Raw genomic sequence first — 16,340 nt, 5'->3', positions numbered from 1 at the left:
TCTTCATCCGCTCCTAAAGACACCACTCAAATGGCCGCTGAACCGAACGAAATACCATACAAATCTTCTCACAACTACTTGGGTATACTCACAAAACCCACCTCCAACAACACTTTCGACTCCATCATCAACACTTTATTTGCATCAAAGTATAAAACTTTGCTAACAGCAGATGCTCCTATTTACCTACAAACCCAGAGAGAGTTCTGGAAAAAGGCTACCCTTGAGAAACAAGGTGACATTATCACGGCTATCAACTCCTCGATATAGGGTAAAAAGATTCAAATATCTCCACAATCAATTTCAGAAGTCTTTAAACTCGACGATCTGAAAGGTAAAACTTCTTTTTCTTAAACCGAGTTGAAAAAGGATTTCATAAATAGGAGATATGTAGAGCAACCAAAAAGGGATACCTTACAAAAAAGGTTTCTTCCCTTCTGCACCAAGGTTTTTATTTCACACTCCTTTGATGTGTGTCTCTAATAAAACAACTGCTTTTAACGAAATACCATCAAAGATTCAATGCCTGGGACATGCTATTTTAAATAATGAAAATTTTAATTACTCCCGGGAGATTTTTGCTGATTTGGTGAAAAATGTTGACAGCAAAGCATTTTTGCTTTTTCCAAGATTTTTAAGCTACTATTTTGAACAAAAATTTGAAAAAGAAAATGCAGATTTGCTCAAACAAGGTGCTCACTTTAAAATAAATGGTTTAACGCCTGAAACATTCTCTAGAATGTTGGCACCTATAAAAACAAAAGCAGAGGTACCTGAGCATAATTTAGCAAATGACACTGCTCCTAGGTATCGGCTGCTGAGCCCACTGCTCCAGATGATCAAAGCAGCACACCCACTGTTTTGAAACCCACACCTGCCACCACCAAAAAGACCAAAAAGAAAACATCCAGAAAGCCCCCCAAACCCAAAACAAAGGCACCTCTGGAAGATGAGATCCCAGAGCCACTGCCAGTGACAACACAAATGTCACCAATAACCACTGCTGCTACTTCCTCACAGCAGATGGAAGAAAGATCTCCACCTTTGCCTCAAACTCCTCCTGCATCCTCACAAAAGGACCAGGTTGTAAACACAGGGACCCCACATTATGAAGCTCTGGACCCACTCGGATCCATCTTCCTCAGTCCTGATCCCAAGGACATGTCTCTTTCAACTCCTTTATCTTCACCCCTCACATTACCACAATCCATGCTACCTTTGTTGCATGCAGTTAATATAGCTCAAACACAAACCAGTTCCTCTCAATCACCCATCACTGAGAGTGTACTCCCATAAGTGACTGGGTTTGATGTCTATACCTCTGCTATCCCAGCAACAACTGAGGAGGTTACACTGCAGGAGTTACAAGTAATTCCTGTCAGTAGTTCAAGTGGAGCAACCACTATAAATGTTGAACCCACTGGTTTACATTTGGACAGTGTTTACATTCTTAAGACTCCCTTGAAGGCAATTTCTTTAATAGCACTTGTGAGAACCACCAGTGAGATTGTTATGCCCACTGGTACCCTCAAAAGGCTATCAAGTGCTGAAGAAAGAAGTCCCCAGTACCAAGAACAAGGGGCATCAATGAATGACTTCTGGGATTCAGTTCCTAAGTCACACATTGGCACAACCACTGCTGGTGGGGATTCAGATGATCCCATTAACTTGGGTGATGACTCAAAATATCAGGAATTGACGGACAGAGTTGAAAACCTTGAAAACTCAGTTGCTGAAATAAAGGATATGGTGTAACAGCTGTTAAAAGCTCAAAAAGCACAATCCACTGCTGCTCCAGCTCAAGCACCTGCACAACTTGCACCTGCTGCAAATGAGCTATGGTACATGTTCCAACCACTGCTGGAAAAACAAAAATAGATGGCTGAACAACAGCATGCTATACATGTAAAAATGCTGACAAACATGGTGGAATCAAGGTTTAAAGATACTCAGTCAGACATCAAAGCTATCAAGGCTCATATCCAAAGTACCACTGGAAAGTTCCTCCCACTATCCTCTTCATGAATGAACCCTTTCCAGATAATGCCAAAAAGGGGGGGGGGGGAAGATCAAGTGGAAGAAAAAGGGAATTGAAGATGGTATATACATTGAACCTGAAAAAGATAGCCAAACCAAAGCTGCTGTATCAACACACACCACACCACCACAACCACTGCTCTACCATCATCATCATCCGTGTTTACATCACCATCACCAAAACCAAATTCACCACCGAAAACAGCCACCCCACCATCTCCTCCTGCCAAAAAGCAGAAGATAACAGATGTTACAACATCTGTTGTAATGACAACAGTGGTTGAAACACCAGTTGTTTCAACTACTGTTAGTCAGACACTTTCCACCACTCAAACCACTGCCATTTCAACCCCTGCTCAAAAGCAGAAGACACCTGCTGACACATCAGTAGTTGTAATGACAACAGTGGTTGAAACACCAGTTGTTTCAACAGATGTTAGTCAACCATCAACCACTGCTCTCACTATTCCTACATCACAACCAAAATCCCTTTCATCCATAAAGCTTTACACCAGAAAGAGAAAAATTACTCACGCAAATGAGGACAAATATGATCCAAATGCTGCAAAATATCCGATGGAACTGGAAGTTGTGAAAAATGAGATAAGACAATTTTACACTGAAGATGATCCATCAATAAGGAGATTCCCTTCTCTCATAGGCTTCATAGTTCTAGAAAGTGTGGATGCATACCTTGAGCTCAAAGCAAGGAAGGCTAAGATAAGAGCCAAAATTGAATGTGAAAGTCAAAACCAATTTGAAGAATGGCCAATAGTTGCTTTAAAGCATGAGGCAGACAGAATTGAAAGGATAAAAAATGATCCAAGAAAGAAGAAGACTGCTCCAAATTGGAACAAATACAAAAAGCTCATTGCTGACCTAACATCTGAGTACAAAAGAAAGAAACAGGAGCTGGTGGATGCAAAGGTGGACACTTCCACTGCCATAGCAAAATGGACAAAGCAGTACACTGATGAAGCTTATGAAAGGCTTAAGAAAAGGAAGATAACCGTCCCAGACACTTCAAAGAAGCCTGACTACAAAAAGCTAGAACAACAGATTGATGCTCTTAAAACACAGCTCACATCAGCAGATAACCCTATCCCCGTGGCAAACCAAGAAAAAGGAAAACTGCTGACCAGTGAAGAAGAAAAAGAGAAAGAAGCTGAGTACTTCACACTTCACGGATGCCATCAAAAAAATGGATCTAAAAGAAGATAGATCAGCAAAGCTTCAAGACCTTGCCAAAAAGGTATTACCAAACCTGCATCACCAAATGACTCAGCAGAAATATCAGACTTTGAGCTAGAACAACAAAAGAGACAAGAGCAGATAGAAAAAGAGACTGTAGAAGACATAGCTGTAGCAAATGATGTCATTGAAATGGCCTTCAAACAAATGTCTGATAGCTTACAACTTTTCACAAGGCCAACATCTCCAAACTCATCTGGAAATAAATCTCTCCCAAGAAACCCATTAGGATTAAAAGTACTAAAGTGGATGTCTGATCAAAAGACCCACGTATTGACTCTGGTCAGATCCAATGGTGAAGTGAAGTACATATCAAGGAAAGAAGCACTAGGCCTTGGTGTTGAAGATTTGTAGGATCTCCTTGAACTTACACTGTGTAGGGATGAGGATGACTTGAGTTCCAAGGATTTTGAAGTGGAATTTAAAAGACAAGCTAAGGAACTTCTGATGAGAAATAAAAATCCAGAATAATGAAGGGTTTTGGCATTATCTGTTCCAGGGGTAGATTGTTGGGATTGAACCCTACCAGAGGAACAGATAATGAAAGCCAAAACCTGATCACGACAGTGGATTCAAAATAAGCAGCTGTTTACATTAAGCTTTCCCCTTGACAGTGGTTATCTAACAACTGATAGATCTCAAGTACTGCTCAATAGATGAACCAAACACTGATGAAACTCTAAAGACTGCTGAAGACAAGCACTGATGCTCTATCTACTGATGCCTCCTAAGTACTTCTGAAGACACAAGCACTGCCCATTCAAGGACTGATCACCTTTGAAGAAAGCACTGATGCTCAACATCAGTGCTCAAGCTACATCAGTGGAAAGTGAAGCAGTAGTTTTACTATGTTTTGTATTTTACTGATAATCAGTTGTTAGACATCAGTAGTTTGTATAGAACAGTGTTTATAGGTTGTTAGGTTGTTAGATGTCACTTTCATGGTGACGTCAGCTTAGATGCTTCAGTGGTTTGGTTTGCCTATAAATGGAGCAGTACCCTGTACTGTTACATTTGATTGACTGAGCAAGTTCTTCTTCTCATGTCTAATCCTTTCATCTTGTGCAACCAACCTTGGAGCATCAGGCTGAGGGGGAGTTTAGTATTGTAAGCATGCTTGTAATCATTTGCTCTGAAATTCAATCATTCAACTTAATGTGAAGTATTTGTTTATCAAACTATTCTCTTTTTTGATTGTGTTTACAAAGTTTGTATTCATTTCCGCTGCACTTTACATTATCTCATATTCTCTTAATGTACAAATTATACAAACAAACACAATCATGAGAGCCTCCGATCCTAACATGGCTCTATCCACATGTGAAGCGGAGTATGTATCTGCTAGCAGTTGCTGCTCTCAGATCTTGTGGATCCAGCAACAGATGCGCGACTACGGTTTGCAATTTCTTAACACCCCTATCTTTGTTGATAATGAGGCCGCAATAAGTATAACGAAAAATCCTGTTCATCACGCTAAAATGAAACACATAGAAATTTGTCATCACTTCATTCGAGATTGCTTCGAGAAGAAGTTGATACGAATTGAGAAAATCCACACTGACGAACAGAAAGCTGATTTACATACCAAAGCTTTTGACAAAACTCGTTTTAAATATCTTTTAAAACTAAATGGTATGAAGCTTATCTCGGTGTCGGATGGGATTATTGGCGTTGATGAGGATAACATTGTAGATGATGATGTTGAGAAACAATCTGCAATGGTTTGTCGATTTTTTACTTGTTTTGGTATTTAGGGGGAGTAGATATATTTTCAGAAAATACAAAAACAGTAAAAAATTCAAAAATCCAAAAACATGATAAAATTTCAAAATCCAAAAACATTAGAAAACTGAAAAAGACTTTGTGTAAAAAGGGAAAATGATAGTACATCGGCTTGACAGTTAAAGTATGCTAAAGATTTGTAAAGTTTAATAGTGTTAAACAGTCTCACTGATGATGTGTGATGTGATGTCGTGGTCACAATCAAATTTAATCCCAATAACAACTATATAGATAGTGGCAAGTGGGTATCGAACACAGGGACTTTGTGGAATATGTGTTATTTGAAAGTTTATCTAATTTAACTAAATTAATCTAATTGCAAGAGAAATGAAATTCAAGAGTTGGTTTGATTGGATTGGTTTTTAAAACTAAGAATACTAATTAATTTGCGAAATGTAAGTTGAGTTTGTAAACAATTTGGAGACAAATGACCATCCTAAGTTTCCGGTTTGCTTCAACAATTGTGCTATCATTTACTAGAAAGAACTACATAGACATAGTTCATGTGAAATTATTTGTTGTGATAAAAAGGAACTAAGTACTCAGATTCTTAGAACGTGAGGTTGTTACCCGATGACCAATTGACCCTTACCCAATCCTAATTTTACCCATGATATCTCGGTTGCCAACGACACCAAGAACGTATGGTTTCAAAGTAGAATAATTATAAAAATCAACAACTTACAACCAAACAAGAACACAGCATGATAAACAAAACATAAGTTAATTCATCATTCTAGAGATATAAAATAAGCACAATAGTTTCACAAACCTTCCACCTAGGATGACCATAAAGTTTTTAGCCACACATGGCTTCAACAAACATCATCATGAAAAATGTAGAAGCAAATATTGTTTACGAAGTTCACCAACAAAAACTAGATAGAGATTAGATGATTAGATGGATAAAAGATGCTTGTCTTCACTCCCAAGTGCTTCTAAAATACTTCCCCACTCGTTCTAGCCAAGTAGTAACCGAAATATTATGATTAAGAACCATAAGTCCTCATCAAAAGACCAATTAATGCATAAGTTACGTTGTTGGATCAATCGGTGCCGTAAGCTACGCCAACCGCCGTAGCTTACGGCGGTCAACATATCCCCGGCGGTCAACATATCCCCAGCAGTCAACACAGCGCCGTAAGCTACGCCAGGTGCCGTAGGTTACGGCAATCATCATTTCTTTACGGCCGGCAGCTCCTGTTTTACGGTGGTCCTTTTTGGCATTAGATGGGGGCCGTAAGCTACGGCCAGGCACCGTAGCTTACGGCGCTGAGCTTTGCTTCTTTCCTATTTCTTCACCCAAACTTCACTTCTTTCACTTTTTTACTCCACCAACTTCTAGCAACCAATCATGCCTTCTAAAACCCCCGTTTTGAGCACTTTTGCACCTGCATCATCAATATCTTGTGATTACCTAATTCAAGCAAATAACCGGATAAAATATGGGATTCTATTCTATTTAAAGGTCTTAAGGGTTGTCCTACGGACCACCCGTCACATCCCCACACTTACCTGTTGCTTGTCCCAAGCAACCTATTCAAAAACTATTTTCAACCACAAGCGACCAATCGTGCAAACCAAGCTAAAGTGCCGTCCTTTTACTAACTTTCAATCATACCACAAAAAATCACACCTCCCACAAAAACTCTTGGTGACAAGAAAAATTAACATGTTATGCCAAACCACTCAATGCGTGTATGTGTGTGTGCGACAATAAGCTTGTATGAAAATCAAGTTTCTTCCTAACGAATATCTAACATGCTTATGAATCAAAGGGACTTACGGGTTGTATCGGGGCTAGGTGCAAAGGTAGGAAAATGGTGGAATACATATGAAAGAGCTAATTGATTTGACCCGGTTTTATTTCCACTACTAAACAAAACAAACGACTATGTACAAAACATCATAAACTTCTAAACTACTATTATAACTAAGAACTTCTTTTTGTATTTTTCTCATATTTTTTTCTCTCTCTCTCTCTTTTTTTTATAACACATCAACTCGCAATATATACAAGAACATCAATACTACATACTAAATCTCCTAAACCGGGTCACTTAAAAAGGTAAAATTTTGTAGGAAGTAGGGTTGGGTCACAATCGAATGGTATAAGGCTCAAACATGGCTTTCTAAGGACCAAACCCCCACCCCTCACAATACCATGCTCATATATGTAATGTATGAGGTCCAACCCACCAATCCCGCACTCTCACACATCTAGACGAGGCTACCTACAAGTCCCCTATCATCTTCAAAAGCATGCTAATTCTAGGATTTAACAAGCATTCACACAAAAGTTCTATTTACACACTACACACACCACCACTCAAACAATGAATTAACTCTCATATGTGGCTCAATTCTCACCAAGAAAAGACTAAGAACGGGTGTCGGTGTGTCAAATGGTACAATATCAAGTTTTCAAATTTTTACCCTTTTCGCTTGGATGTACAAAAAATTTTTAATTTCTCAAAAATTTCCCCCATCCCCACACTTGGGATACATTGTCCCAATGTATGGTTTTGAGGAAAAGATCGCTTTAACCAAAAACATCCCTACTTGCTTATATACTCAAACCCCAAGTTTCTTTATATATATATATATATATATATATATATATATATATATATATATATATATATATATATATATATATATATTTTATTAAAGACACCACCAACTCTCACAACCCAACAACCTATTAACACAAACACCACCCAACCTCCCAACCAAAACATAAACATACTAAATAAACAAAAACAACATGTACAAAGGAGCAAGATACAACCTGGCTAATAGTATTTCGGCTGTGGAGGTCCGAAGATGGATGCCATCATATCGGTCCATTCACCAAAACCAAATGCTCCACCACTAGTGCCGCTTCCTTGATCACCACCTGGATTCGCCTATTGGTAGCTCATAGCATGTGGATCCACCCACTGAGAATGGTGCAATGGTGGGGTGGGGTATGACACACTACCATCATTTGGTGGCAATGTGGTGTAGTCCACAACAGGCGGATCTCCTACAACTGGCTGACCCGCATGCCATTGGTCATGCATGCGTCTCTGGCGGTCATCCAAATAGTGGTTGTTTATTTCCTCTTCATGGGCATATCTATGAGCACGGTTCCATTGCTCATTTCTATCATAGCTTCTCTTGATAGCCCTTTCCACACTAGCACCCATGAAAGTTTGTTGATCAAATAGCACTTGGTTTGGTTCACTCCATTCACCGAAAGTGGGTGGCCGCCTTTGTTCAATGATTTGGCCCATGTCCCCCGAATGGGTCCAGTATGGATCATAAGCCTATCGTGCATAATCAAATGCACTCCCCACGTAACCCGATTGTACACTAGCTCCATGCACTCCTGCCTGACCGGTACCCCCTATTTGAGCATCTACCATGAATGTGTCTTCACGGTAATAATCATCTCCACTCACTTCATCATCCGTTGATTCAGGTTCCTCGGCCTCTCCCGGTCGTAACGGTCTCGCATCCACTTTCAATGCTCTCCACCTTTTACCATCTGTTTTCAACTTATGGAACCTCTTTGATTCTGTGTAAGTCCAATCTGACCCAAGATTCTTAAGGTCGAATGGTCTAAACCTCTTGTAAGAACCTTTTTCATCTCCTTTAATTGCCCATATTTTTTAAGCAATGCCGTAATCAACCGGCAATGAGGTATAATCTTTCTTTCCCCACTATTCTTGCTCAACCAAATGTTGTTTAGCACTAAGAACCGGAAAGGAACCTTAGGCGACCCATGCATCATCATATATAAGATTGGCACTTCTTGGAACCGCACCTCCATCTTGTCACCCCGCCTTGGAACAACATTATACATGCACAATGTCAATAATAACTTTGCTTCCATCCTCAAATTTCTTCTATATAGCTTCCCATGTGTTGTACCCGGAAGGAAGAGGTAATCAAGCATATTTTGCCATTGTGGATGCTTATTGGGCTCGTGGTAGAGATCTTCGAGACTCGGGTAGATGTATTCATTGGCCGGCCCATCATCAAACTTTGTTATCCGGTGCAAAGAGTCGTATGACATTTCTACTTTCACCCCATTACACCACCCAACTAGCCGCATCTTGCTTGGGGCCTTGAACGGGGGACATTCAAGTGATGCCACCCACTCTTGAATCTGCTTGTCATACATTTTCTTAACCTCACCATCATAACATTTCATAGCCGCCCCCCCCAACCCAATGCGTTAAACTTGGCCGTGACCCCGAATGGCCCGAAATCAACCTCCCGGATCTCCTTTTCACAAATAAATGCTTCACCTCTTTGTTTTAGCTTGTTCATTTGTTCATGGAATAGACCCTCTCTCCGTTCCGCGGGTTGGTCTAACAATGAACCGGATGTCCAATCCGGCTTCGGACCCCTTGGAGGTGCATCCTCCTCCAAGTCCGGGTCACCAACCCGGGTCAATCTCCTCCTTTTTTGTTGCGCAGCATCCCCTTGAGGCGCATTAGAAGAACTTGCGACTCCTTTCCCTTTCTTAGTCGCCATGCCTACACACATTCAAAAACCACACAAACAAATCAAGTTAGTATTTCTACCCAATCTTCCCCACACTTGCTTCATGTTATAGGTATAGATGTGCAAAAACCAAAAATTTTATTCTTTCAAACAAAATTTTGGCATGATGTCCCCTATAAATCAGAACTTTTCTAAAAATTTTCATTAGACATCAAACACATTTATACCCATAGCACTCAATGGTTCACAAAATTCTACCATCTATCTCATACAAGCAAGTGTGTAAGCAAAAACATAATGAAAACTTACAAACCTCAATGTACTTCAAAGAATGACAAGAAATTGCATACCTTGGTGTTGTAGAAGATGAGAATCACAAAAACTTGAAGTTCACACAAAAACCCACAAAAAACCCAAAATTTTCGGCACCCCCTAGGCTCAAATCCGACCCCAAAACAAAGGAATCTTCAAGATACAAGAGTAAATCTGAATTCCTTGTGAAATTTCACCCAAAATGGACCCAAAAATCACTGAAATCGGACTTGATTTGAGAGAGTTATGAAGATATGAAGTAATGGAAATTAGGGTTCTTGAGTGAGGAAGAAGATGGAGAATTGTGTGGTTGGGGAAACAATGAACGAGATGTGGTTGTGGTTGGGGGAAATTTTTATTTATTATTATTAAAGTATTATTATTAATAATTATTTCCGGGTTTTTTTATATATATGAAACAACGACCCAAGGAAGGACCCCCAAATCTGCTCGGTGCCGTAGCCTACGACACATCGCCGTAGGTTACGGCGGGAACTGGTGAAAAAAATTGCACCGTAGGTCAGAAGACTTGCGGCGTAAGGTTCTTTTGTTTCAATGGGTGCCGTAAGCTACGCCCCCCCCCCCATCGTAGCTTACGGCGGTCACTGGGAACATATGGGGGGCCAACTTTTACTTGTAAATTTTTTTTTTTATAATTTTTATAATTATTGAGAACATAAAAATTATTACCCTACCCCCCGTTAAAAACCCGTGTTGTCCTCAACACTATGTTCGGGAAATCCGTAAAAATTTCCCCACACTTTTTTCGAACACCGGTTTAAACGGAACTTATTTAAAATGAAATAAACTAAACTAACTATTTACAAATATCAAACCTGGGCCTCTTTCACGTTTCTTCATCATCCACCGGGCGTAAAATGTACCCCACTTTGTCGAGCTCGAGATTGTTGATATCATTGCCTTCCAAGTACGGTTTGAGCCGATGCCCGTTCACCGTTTGTTGCTTATTTGTTTGTTCGTCTTGAATGTCAACATCTCCAAACCTCCCTACTCTTCGAACAACGTAAGGACCCATCCACTTGCTTTTTAGTTCCCTGCGAACATCTTCAATCTTGAATTGTACAACCACACTTTTTGACCCACTTCAAAGTTCTTTTTCCTTATCTTCGCATCATGAACTTTTTTCAGTTTGTCTTTATATGCGGATGCACACTCGTAAGCTTGATCCCTTATTTCCTCAATTTCATTCAATTGAAGCTTTCTCGCCCGACCCGCTTCATCATAGTTTGCGTTCACCGTTTTAATTGCCCAATATGCCCGATGTGCTAACTCCATAGGCAAATGACATCCTTTCCCGTAAACCATTCGATAAGGAGTGGTATCAAGTGGAGTTTTGTAAGCCGTTCGATACGCCCACAACGCATCATCAAGCTTGCTTGACCAATCTTTCCGATCCGTTCTCACCATCTTCATTAAAATCTCTTTAATTTGCCGGTTGGAAACTTCAACTTGACCACTCGTTTGCGGGTGGTACGGTGTAGCAACGCGGTGGTTCACATTATATCTTTTTAGTAATTTTCCAAAATTGAAGTTTTTAAAATGTGAACCACCATCGCTTATTATCACCCTAGGCACACCAAAACGAGCAAAAATATTGGATTGCACAAACTTACATACGATGGAATGATCGTTGGTCCTTGTGGCGATAGCTTCAATCCATTTCGACACGTAATCAACCGCAACCAATATGTACAAAAACCCATTTGAGTTTGGAAAAGGACCCATAAAGTCTATTCCCCAAACATCAAATACTTCTACTACCAAAATCGGTTGTAACGACATTTCATCACATTTCGAAATGCTTCCCACTCTTTGACAACTGATGCAATTCCGGGCATACTCGCAAGAATCCTTGAAAATCGTGGGCCAATAAAACCCACTAGATAACACCCGATAACCCGTCTTGTTCCCACTAAAATGCCCGCCACATGCCGATGAATGAGCATGGGTCAAAATCTCTAAAACTTCAGTTTCGGGAACACATCTTCGTATCACTTGATCGGCCCCGATTTTAAACAAGTCCGGTTCATCCCATATATATTGCTTCACTTTACTAAGAAACTGTTGTCGTCTCTTCTTAGTCCAATGATTTGGAATTGCACCCTTGGCCAAATAGTTAACGTAATGGGCATACCAAGGTGCACGAAAGTAGAGACGGCCAACAAATGTTCATCAGGGAACCGTTCATTGATTTCACTTGGGTCATCAACACCTTCCAATGGGATTCAGGACAAATGATCCGCAACAACATTTTCACATCCCTTTTTGTCCCGAATCTCAAGATCAAATTCTTGTAACAAAAGCACCCAACGAATCAACCGGGGCTTTGCATCCTTCTTTTCCATCAAATATCGGATCGCACTATGATCCGAATACACTATCACCTTGCTCCCCCAAATGTAAGATCTAAACTTGTCCAAGGCATACACCACCGCTAATAATTCTTTCTCGGTTGTGGTGTAGTTGAGTTGCGCCTCGGACAAAGTTTTGCTTGCACAGTATATCACCACCGGTTTCTTATCGACCCTTTGACCCAAAACCGCTCCAATGGTCGTGTCGCTAGCATCGCACATAATCTCGAACGGCTTTGACCAATCCGGTGGTTGCAAGATAGGAGCCTTCACCAACTGTTCCTTCAAAACATGAAACGCTTGCAAACATTCGTCAGTAAAATCAAATGGAACATCTTTTAATAACAAGTTACATAAAGGTTTTGTAATTACACTAAATCCTTTAATAAACCTTCGATAAAACCCCGCATGTCCCAAAAAAGATCTCACCCCCTTAACATTCTTTGGTGGGGGTAGAGATGAAATTACCCGAATCTTTGCTTTGTCTACCTCCATTCCCCGGTCCGAAATCACATGTCCTAACACAATACCCTCTTGAACCATAAAATGGCTCTTTTCCAAACTTAGTACCAAGTTTGTCTCAACACATCTTTTTAAAACTTTTTCTAATTCATTAAGACAAGATTCAAAACTTGGTCCATAGATGGAAAAATCATCCATAAACACTTCAAGAGATTCCCCGACCATGTCCGAAAATATACTCATCATACATCTTTGGAATGTGGCCGGGGCGTTACATAGTCCAAATGGCATTCGCCGAAAAGCAAATGTACCATAGGACATGTAAACGTGGTTTTGTGTTGGTCGTCCGGGTGAATAGCAATTTGGTTATATCCCGAGTACCCATCCAAAAAAAAATAATATTTTTGACCAGAAAGTTTTTCAATTATTTGGTCAATGAAGGGTAACGGGAAATGGTCTTTTGAGGTAGCGGCGTTTAGTTTTATATAATCAATACACACTCGCCACCCGGTTACCGGGCGGGTGGCGATTTGCTCACCTTGTTCATCTTTTACTACCTGAATGCCGGATTTTTTAGGCACTACCTGAGTCGGACTTACCCATGCACTATCCGATATGGGATAAATGATCCCCGCATCCAACCACTTGATAAACTCTTTCTTTACCACATCTCTCAAATTCGGGTTCAACCTTCTTTGGGTTTCACGGGTCGGCTTTGCATCCTCAATTGTGATAATTTTATGCATCACAATGGATGGACTAATACCTTTCAAATCGGTTATCGTCCATCCAATTGCCGCCTTGTGAGCCTTCAACACCCGTATCAACTCCTCCTCTTGAGCTACCGCCAAGTTGGAAGCAATGATCACTGGTAAAGTGTCATTCTCCCCCAAAAATGCGTATTTAAGATGTTTTGGTAGCTCCTTCAATTCTACACTTGGTGGACTTTCCAAGGAAGGCTTTGTACCCGAATCAATTTCCACCGGTAAAGAGTCCGTTTGGTGGGTCCATGGCGGTCTTCCTTCTTTCACCGCAAGAGCCTCTTGCTCTTTCTCTTCCACCTCCAACTCACATGCGTGAACTTGCAAAGATACATCACAAACACACGAACCCAAAATTTCTTCTTCGAACTCCTTCGGGTCATAACCATCTATGAAATCTGCTAAGAAACACTCATCACCATACACATTAGTACCGTTAGTAAAAACATTTAATCTCATTTTTCTATTACCGAATGTCATGTCGACCGTACCATATCGACAATCAATAATAGCATGTGCGGTGTTCAGAAATGGCCGACCCAAAATAACATTTTCTTGTTGAATTGGGTCCGCAGATGAGTAATCTAGCACAAGGAAATCAACGGGATAACAAAACTCATCAACTTTAACTATCACATCCCGTACGATACCCCGGGGAAGTTTATGAGACAAGTCGGCTAATACAACCGTTGTCTCAACTCGCTTCAAAGGACCAAATTCGTATTGGTCATATAACCCCCCCCCCCCGGTAGGATACTTACTCCGGCTCCAAGATCCAATAACGCCCTTGTGGTTTGAAAATTTCCAACTTGGATGTTTATTAGGGGCGTTCCCGGATCTTGTAACTTAGGAGGAAGGTCTCCTTTCAATACCGCACTTACCCGCTCCGTTAAGTCTACCAATTTAGGAACTTTTTGTTGCCTCTTTTGAGTACACAATTCTTTTAGAAACTTAGCATAAGCGGGTACCTGTTTGATAGCTTCAAGTAAAGGAAGATTAATTTTAACTTGTTTAAAAACCTCCCACATTTCCTCTTTTTGAGGACCCCGTTTTGAAATAAAATTTTTTCTACTCGGGTCTAATAAAGCCGAAGGAAACGGTACTTCACTAGACCCCTCACCCTCTTTTACTTTTTCTTTTTCTTTAGTAACTTCCGGTTTTTCAAAATTGGGTTTTTGAGAAGAAACAATGGGTGGTTCATTTTCTTCCTCACTATCTTGACCCGTTATATCCTCAACCACCCCATCAACCAAATCCGGTGAAGGATTGGTTTTGTACTCTTTCCCACTTCTCAAAACACTTACATGGTGAATATTAACATTATTACCTCTTGAAGTACCATGAGACGGATTTACCTTAGTGTCGCTTGGTAATTGACCTTTGTTTTTCTTCAATTCGGACACTTCGGTTGCAAGTTGACCCATTTGGGTGGTCAAGGTTTGAATCGCTTTGTCTCGGGCCTCATCCTTTTGAATGTGAGCATCATCCATTTGGTTCCTCTTTTGCATCTCCGCTTGCATGCTCTTCAACATTTCCATCATTTCACTACCACCCGAAGACCCCCCTTGTTCTTGACCCGCTTGATATTGCCTTTGGTATCCTTGGTTATTCCCACCTCGATATCCACTTTGATTGTTGTAAGGTTGGCGCGAACCATAGTTTCCTTGGCTACCTTGAAAATTCGGGTTTAATTGATTCGAAGGGTTCCCATAACGAAAATTCGGGTGGTTTCTCAACCCGGGGTGGTAAGTGTTAGAATTCATATTGAAGTTTCTACCACCCCCTCCTTGACCTTCTTCATATTGCCCTTCCACCATTCCTTGGCAATTTTCAGCCGCATGACCTATTTCATTACACAATGCACAAACATCATAAATTTGGTTAGAAGTTTGAACATTACCGTCATCTATTGCGTGCACTTGAGGTCAGGCAATGGCCGGTCGTGCTCTTCTTGATGCTTGAGCTTTTCTCTTTGATGTAGTTTCCATGCTCTCCAAAAACTCCCAATCATCGTTCTCGTAATTTGTACCAAAAGTCCCACCAGTGATGGACATTAAATCACGAGCATCTTCGGCACTCAACCCCTCGTGAAAGGCATTCATTAATTCCCACAATTCGATTCCATGGTGAGGGCAATTTTTTATCATCATATTGAATCGTTCAAATGCCTCATGGAACATCTCACCATGTTGTTGTTGAAAGCTCCTCAACCCCTTCCTAGCATCGTTGGTCTTTTGGGCGGTGTAAAACTCATCCAAGAAAGTTTGTTGCATTTCCCCTATGTATATATGGATGCTGAAGGTAATGTCTAGAACCATTTTTTCGCCTTATCTTCCAAAGAAAATTGGAATAATACCAATTTAATATCGTCAGCCGAGAACCCTTGACTCCCAAGAGTGTTACAAATTGAGTCATAAGCCTCTAAATGAAAGTAAGGCTCCTTCGTTGCTAACCCCTTATATTTTGGTAAACTTTGCAAAGAGTTGATCCTCACTTCAAATGTCCTCCCTTGATCATTGTGAGGAATGACTACCGGTGAAGGGTTATGAGTGATTACCGGCCTAAAATATGCTTTGATGCCCCTCACATTTTCTCTAAGGTGCCTCCTTGGTACACCGAACCTACCCCTTGGGGGAATAGGACCCATTGGCCTTGGCACATGCCCTTGTGGTGCAATTGGTTGTTGAAACTTTTGTTGCGGCATTAGTGGGCGTTGAGGTGGCCTTTGAAATTGTGGTTGCACATGTTGCGGCCGGACTTGTTGCAATGGTATAGGGCGTTGCATTTGTGGCCCTTGTGGTCTTGGCCAAATGTTTTGTGGTATGAGTTGTTGTTGTTGTGGCATTCCACCGACACTTGCCATCCC

General features: G+C 40.7%; 1 non-coding gene across 1 annotated transcript; it reads left to right on the top strand.

Annotated features, from left to right (window-relative positions):
• Positions 1-15,592: 15,592 nt before the first annotated feature.
• LOC118482885 lies at positions 15,593-15,698 on the top strand. Its single transcript, XR_004869124.1, has one exon. It is a non-coding gene; the product is annotated as a small nucleolar RNA R71 (small nucleolar RNA).
• The last annotated feature ends 642 nt before the right edge of the window (positions 15,699-16,340 follow it).

The sequence above is a fragment of the Helianthus annuus genome, chromosome 1, assembly GCF_002127325.2.
Source record: "Helianthus annuus cultivar XRQ/B chromosome 1, HanXRQr2.0-SUNRISE, whole genome shotgun sequence".
NCBI classification, from domain to species: domain Eukaryota; kingdom Viridiplantae; phylum Streptophyta; class Magnoliopsida; order Asterales; family Asteraceae; genus Helianthus; species Helianthus annuus.
Note: the sequence above shows the minus strand (reverse complement) of the source record. Positions and strands in the feature narration are given on the sequence as shown.